The following is a 6,443-nucleotide window of genomic DNA, read 5'->3' as shown; positions in this document are numbered from 1 at the left end:
GCCCGGGCCCGCCTGAGGGGAGCCCGAGGCGGGCCGGAGGGGGAGGCTGGGCCCGCCGCCGCCGCTCCTTCTCTCCCCTCGCCTTTCCCCCTTGTCCCTGGGTAGCGGCTTCAAGCGTGTTCGTTTAATATGAATTTCCAGAGGCCTTGGAGGGTCGTTGAGCATACATGAGTCCATTTCTCCACAGTTTATCCCACCTCCAAAGTGCTGGTAACGTGCCTTGGAGGGAAGCATTCAGTCATTACAACTGATGGGCTGGGGTAGCGGTGAAAAAAATAAATCAGTTATTTCTCAAAACTAAAGGAAAAGCCTACTTCCTCACCCAAAGAACACAGCATTTCTGAAAATTAATGACGTGTGCAGTCTGTCTAAAAATTGAAAGTTGCCATGCTCACGCCTTGATTTTTTTTTTTTTTTCCTCTTGTTCCTGTTTCACTGTCTCTTCAGTGCACTAAAAAACAAACAAACAAACAAAAAGCTGAAAAAGCCTTCTGTTCTTGGGAGCCAATGGGTAAGACATGCCAGGGACTCTGAGGAAGGCACCGGCAAACCTCTGCCGCAGCACCACCGGCTGCGAGACGTCAGCGCGGAGCTTCGTCAGGGAGCCGAAAGAGCCATCTGGTGCTCTGGGTTGGTGGTGGAGGAAGCCACGCCATGCGCCTAATGGTGCTGTTCTCAGAACAATAATTCATTCTTTTGCCAGCCAGCGCTATTTTGGAAGGCATACTAAGCCAAATTCTGAAATCAAATAACATTTTCTAGCTTGAAGTGCAGCTTAATTGCTATCAGTAACTGCAGAAGTAACAGGAAACGGGCAAATATAATCATTTTTGGGCCTCGAAATCAAGTAATAATAGGTAAAGAAATTACAGCTGCTATCAGCTCTCTCCTGTGATTACTTTTTATCACAGATCTCATTACTTTCTCCCCAGATTTCTTGTAATGTTGTACCGCAAGTATAAATTTAGTTCTATTTTTACAAGCCCTATCAATCTGTTGAGATCATAGCACAACCAGATCCTGGCCTTACACTATGATAAATGTTTACAGTCGTAACAGAAGAGTCGGTGGGTCATTTTTAGGTGTAAGCAAGCCACGTGTGTGGAGGTGTCTCATTCCACACCCCATCACCACTCCCACAGAAAATTTAGAGATGTAAATCACCTTCACTGGAGAAAAACTGCAACGACGAGTCAAGAACCATTTATACTGACCTTTATCTCAGCAGACAGGAGAAATCACACTGGACTTCCAAGGCCAGTTTCTGGCTGATCTCTCATGCTTTTACAACAGTTAGTAGAGGCTCTCGCTGGCAGGGAAGAAAGGGAAAAATTTTGCAGTGGCTTGGTAAAGGCAAGTCATCTGCTTCGCAAACATCATCATGGATTTTTCTTTCTCCAGACAGACTCAGGCACTGCAGTGAGGGGCAAGTGATGGAAAAGTAACAAGAGATGAATGTAAATAGTGAAGGCAAAGATATGGTTTTAACTCTGTGCTGGGTCTGGCTGGGATGGAGTTAGTTTTCTTCACGGCAGCTTGTATGTTGCTGTGTTGTAGATTTGTGACCAAAACAGTGTTGGTAACTCAGCAATGTTTTAGCTATTGCTAAGCAGTGCTTCGAGAACGTCAATGCCTTCTCTGTTTCTCACACTGCCCTGCCAGTGCCTGGGGGTGGGCAAGAGGCTGGGAGGGGACACAGCTGGGAGAGCTGACCCCAACTGGCCAAAGGGTTATTTTATGCCATATAGCATCAGGCTCAGTAATACAGCTGGGGGGTGGTCTTTCCAAGGTAGCTGTTGCCTGGGGACTGGCTAGGTATTAGTCTGCTTGTGGGAGATGGTGATGCCTTCGCATCACTTGAGGTTTTTTTAAACTCTTCCTTCCTTCATTTATTAAGCAGTCATTATCTTGACCCACTAGTTTTTTTCTCAGTTTTGCTTTTCTAATCTTTTCCCCCATCCTGCTGTGGCTGTGGGGGCTAGTGAGCAAGCAGCTGGTGGGTGCTTAGTTGCTGCTTGGGATCTACTCACCATGAACCCCATAATTTCCATGACTGGGGGAGCTTTTCTTTTTTTTTTTGTCTTCAATTATGGTGGTTCTTATGGCTATTTCAAACGTAATTCTGGCCAAATTTTAGTTGGTTAGGTCTTTTCTTTATTTCATATGGATGGTGTCTACGTTTAACTCCAGATGGCAACTAGGACCATGCAGCCGCTCACTCTCTCCCCTGGTTGGGATGGGGGAGAGAATCCGAAGAGTAAAAGTGAGAAAACTCATGGGTTGAGAATAGGTAAAGCAAAAGCCGTGCATGCCAGCAAAGCAAAACAAGGAATTCATTCACTGCTTCCCATCAGCAGGCAGGTGTTCAGCCATCCCCAGGAAAGCAGGGCTCCATCATGCGTAACCGTTACTTGAGAAGACAAATGCCATAACTCCAGATGTCCCCACCTTGCTGCTTCTTCCCCAGCTTTATATACTGAGCGTGACGTCATATGGTATGGAATATCCCTTTGGTCAGTCGGGGTCAGCTGTCCCAGCTGTATCTCCTCCCAGCTTTTTGTACACTGCCAGCTGACTCACTGGTGGAGCGTTGTGAGGACTAGAAAAGGTCTTGACTGCTTAGCAACAATAAAAAACATTAGTGCGCTATCAACACTATTTCCTATCCCAAATCCAAAACGTAGCACTATACCAGCTGCTAGTAAGAAAGTCAACTTCATCCCAGCCAAACCCACGACAAATGGTCACATAAAAGATATATGATGATTCAGAATCCATATGAAAGAAGAGTGACATGGTAATTAGATGTATGATCACCGGGTGTTTCAATACACTCCTGGAACAGTGAGCTCCATTATCCTCGAAGACTAAAGTGTCTCATGCAGATAGGAAATGAGTGGGTGTCTCAAACTCGTAACCAGCACCTTCTCACAAAATTTGTGAAGAGTATGTATCTGTATTGTGAAGCATACAGACAGACAGAAAGAAGGAAGGACGACAGCAGATGACCAGGAGAAAGATGAGCATGCTTTTCCCTCCCCAGCTCTGTTATTCATGCCATGTTCACACGTCTAACCTTCAGGACCCAGAAGCATCTCCAGGTGTGTGCTTTTGTGGCGTTTTGACTCCACAACAGGTGAGATTTGAGCACATCCCTTCTGTGTTCTGTTGTCCTGTGTTATTTTCTATTCAGTTGTGTACCTGGGAGTTAAAAACCATGAGCACATTGTGAGCACCTGCCTGCACCATAGACTAAATAAATGTGGTATCATTCAGTGGAAATGAATTCTGCAGAGCTTATCCTTTCTGTCTTTGTTTTTATCTGTGTTTGCCATGGGTAGAGGCAATCAAGCACTGTGTGACAGCCATATAATTGCAGTATATTTATTATGTTTTGGCACAATCATGCAAATATATCAAGAAAAATATTTTTAAATTTAATTTTGTGAAAATATTCTGAGGGTGTCATTAAGCAGCAACATACTAATAAGGAAGCAAAGGATGAGGACTAATGAGAACAGTTACAAAATGTCATGAGAATTCATAACTGACAAATAGTCACAAATGACAAATATTTTATTGAAATATAATTTATTCTATCACTAAGAAATACACAGACCAGAATAATACAAAGTGTATTAAAGATAGGAGATTATGAAAGTACAGGGCTTGCTAGAGACTAAATACCTAATAAAGTGAATAAGGACTTTATTAACTACACATTTTAATGACATTTCATGACTTAACTTTCGATAAAGCCACTATAGAATTTGTGTGCTTTCCTATGAAGGAACAGGGCCAAATATCCTATCAATTTGATTGGCTTCTGCAAAAATAAATCAGGTATGGATTAAAAACATATTTGAAATAATATTGTGGAACAACATTTTAAATATTTAATTTCAAAAGGGATTTAAATGCATACGCTACTGGTAAATCAAAGTATTTGTTGAATTTAAGCATTGGAAATTTGCATGTTGAGGTGTTTGAAATTATCTTTCCAGTGTTACTGAAAGCACCACAGGGGGAGTCATTTCTCATTTCCTGAAACATCAGAAGTGGAATTACTATTTGCTGGATTGCTTGTCTGAAAGAATTCTTTTTTCCATTTAAAAAAAATATCAGTCATAATTTATGCTTTAAGAAATACCTGCTGACATACAGTACAAACAGTCCTGTCACATAACTTGTTTTATATCAGTCTCAAAAGACACTTAAAAGGAACTTTCCTTTTTTGACAAGAAGCAGCTGGCTTAGGGAGTGATGAATTTATAACATATCATCTTGGCATTTTAGTTTGCAGTATTACTTCACACATTAAAATACTCAATATCAATGTAAATGGACCTCTTTCTCTAGGAAAAAAAAAAGGAAATCAAAACAAAGAACAAGCCTCTCATTCTTTTGGCTTGCAAGTGAGATTTGTTAAGTCTTCATTTTTCTCAGGCACCCTGCCTTCACCAAGTGCATGGTGTGGGAGTATTGAAAAATACCTTCCCAGTGTAGTTGTATTCTCTAGTTGTTCTTTCTTCTATATGGCATTAAAATTAAATTAACGGATGATTCCTTGTAGTGAATGTATTAAACATAGTTTGTAAACAGCAAATTGCACAGCACTATCATTTAGACAGTGATGAATTGCAGCCACAGCTTGTACCTAGATCTACAGCCTGGATCTCTGACTGCTGGTAGGGGTATATAACATCAGTGCATGTGTGTGTATGCATTTAACATCTTCAGAGACACACAAAAGAGTAGAGGTCGTTCACCAGTGAAAGTTTTAATCCGGGAGTTGAGACCTTAGGCTTCTTGTATAATCCTGAAAAAGATGCATAAAACGAAACCAATTTGGTTGTTTAACTGGAATGACTAAATACCGTAGTATTTCTGTACTTGAATTTCTGCCCATGAAACCGGACACTTCTGAAGTCCTCATCATACACGGTGTTTTGAGCTGAAGTTCATTAAGGTCCTCAAATATTGTTGCTAGAGCATATAAGCATTACAAAATTAATAAGGGTATGCTTCAGTGGTATCTGGTAAATCAATAGGTGGCACACTTGTTTCTTAGGGCATATGTCTCCTAAGAAAGTGAGATTGTGTTTTAGGTCACCATGGCTATCACGTTTTTTGTTCTTAAAAAACAGTAGGTTAAGAGTGACCACAGTCAGCTAACGTAAATGAACATATACAAGTGTCGTTTTTATCTAATGTGGTATTTGAAAACTGTAGATGTTACAGAGGTGTTAAGGGAAGACTGTAAGCAATGGCTGAAGGAAGGGATAACTGAAGAAATCACCTTTTTGACCTTACATCTCACACAGGTCAGATAATTCTGCCTAAATATTTTCAGTCTCTTAGCAAATATATTTTAAAACATCACTGGTTTTCCCGAGACATAGATCATCTGGGATACGTCAATTCTCTGGGATATTACTAAGTGTCATCCTGGACATGCTAAGTTTGATATGGGGTGTTCTCAGTGGCCATAATCTCTTGTGCTGATGAATTAATACACAGATTGTGTTTAAAAAAACCAAGACTTTTCTTTCCCAAATTTCAATGTACAACTTCAGTCTTCAAAGATGAAACATTCTGTAGTGTCCTCAGGACAAATTGTGCTGTATTGTTTCCGTTCTTTTAACAGCACTGATCCTCTGAAGCCTTGCCAAAGGCTGTGTTTCCACAAGGAATGACAACTCTGTTCTTATCTTGGATTAGAAGGCGGGAGTCACAAAATATAGAAGATAGTTTAATGAGTATTTTCAAGTTGTTTCAATACTGTAGCATTCAAAATGGAAATTTTTCTTGGTCAAAGCCTTTACTCTTTTAATTATAGATTTAGAATTCTGAAAATTTGAGGTTTCGCTCCCTTTCTTTTTCTCCCTATGTTTCTTTCTGGTTCGGAGGGCAAATTGAGCGATTTTTTCACTTTTCTTCAGTTCCTTTTCATTAATCTACTCTGTAATTTACATAACTCTCTCAACTCAGAAAACAGTGCAGAGTACAGAATTACAGTTTCATTTTCCTTTTGCTTACTGTGTAACTTTTAAAAACTTGAGGCCAAATAGATCTGCAGCTGAGAGAGAGAGAAGAAATCCTCCATGTAGGGATTTTTATTTTTTTTTTTAAGTTTGGAAATCAGAAAAGAAACAAACATTTTAAAGTTTGAAGTTATGCACACAAGTCATACAAATAAATTTTCCTGAGAAATATACTAGTTTCGAGGAAAATCCATTTATTGCTGTGATTATTTTTTTAAACTGAAAATGCCCTTTACGTCTATAAAATGGGTTCAGAGATAAGAAATTGTATTTAAAAGTTATTTAAACTATCAATCTATTGCTTTTAAATATTGTTTATCACATTCCTTAATATTAGCTGGGACACCTCTCTCTGCTGTGCTTTCTGATGTTAAGTTGTGAGAGTGTGTAAAAAGCTTG

The sequence above is a fragment of the Charadrius vociferus genome, unplaced genomic scaffold (assembly GCF_000708025.1).
Source record: "Charadrius vociferus isolate BGI_N301 unplaced genomic scaffold, ASM70802v2 scaffold126, whole genome shotgun sequence".
Lineage (NCBI taxonomy): Eukaryota > Metazoa > Chordata > Aves > Charadriiformes > Charadriidae > Charadrius > Charadrius vociferus.
The sequence above is the reverse complement of the archived record's forward strand: the minus strand, read 5'-3'. Positions refer to the sequence as shown.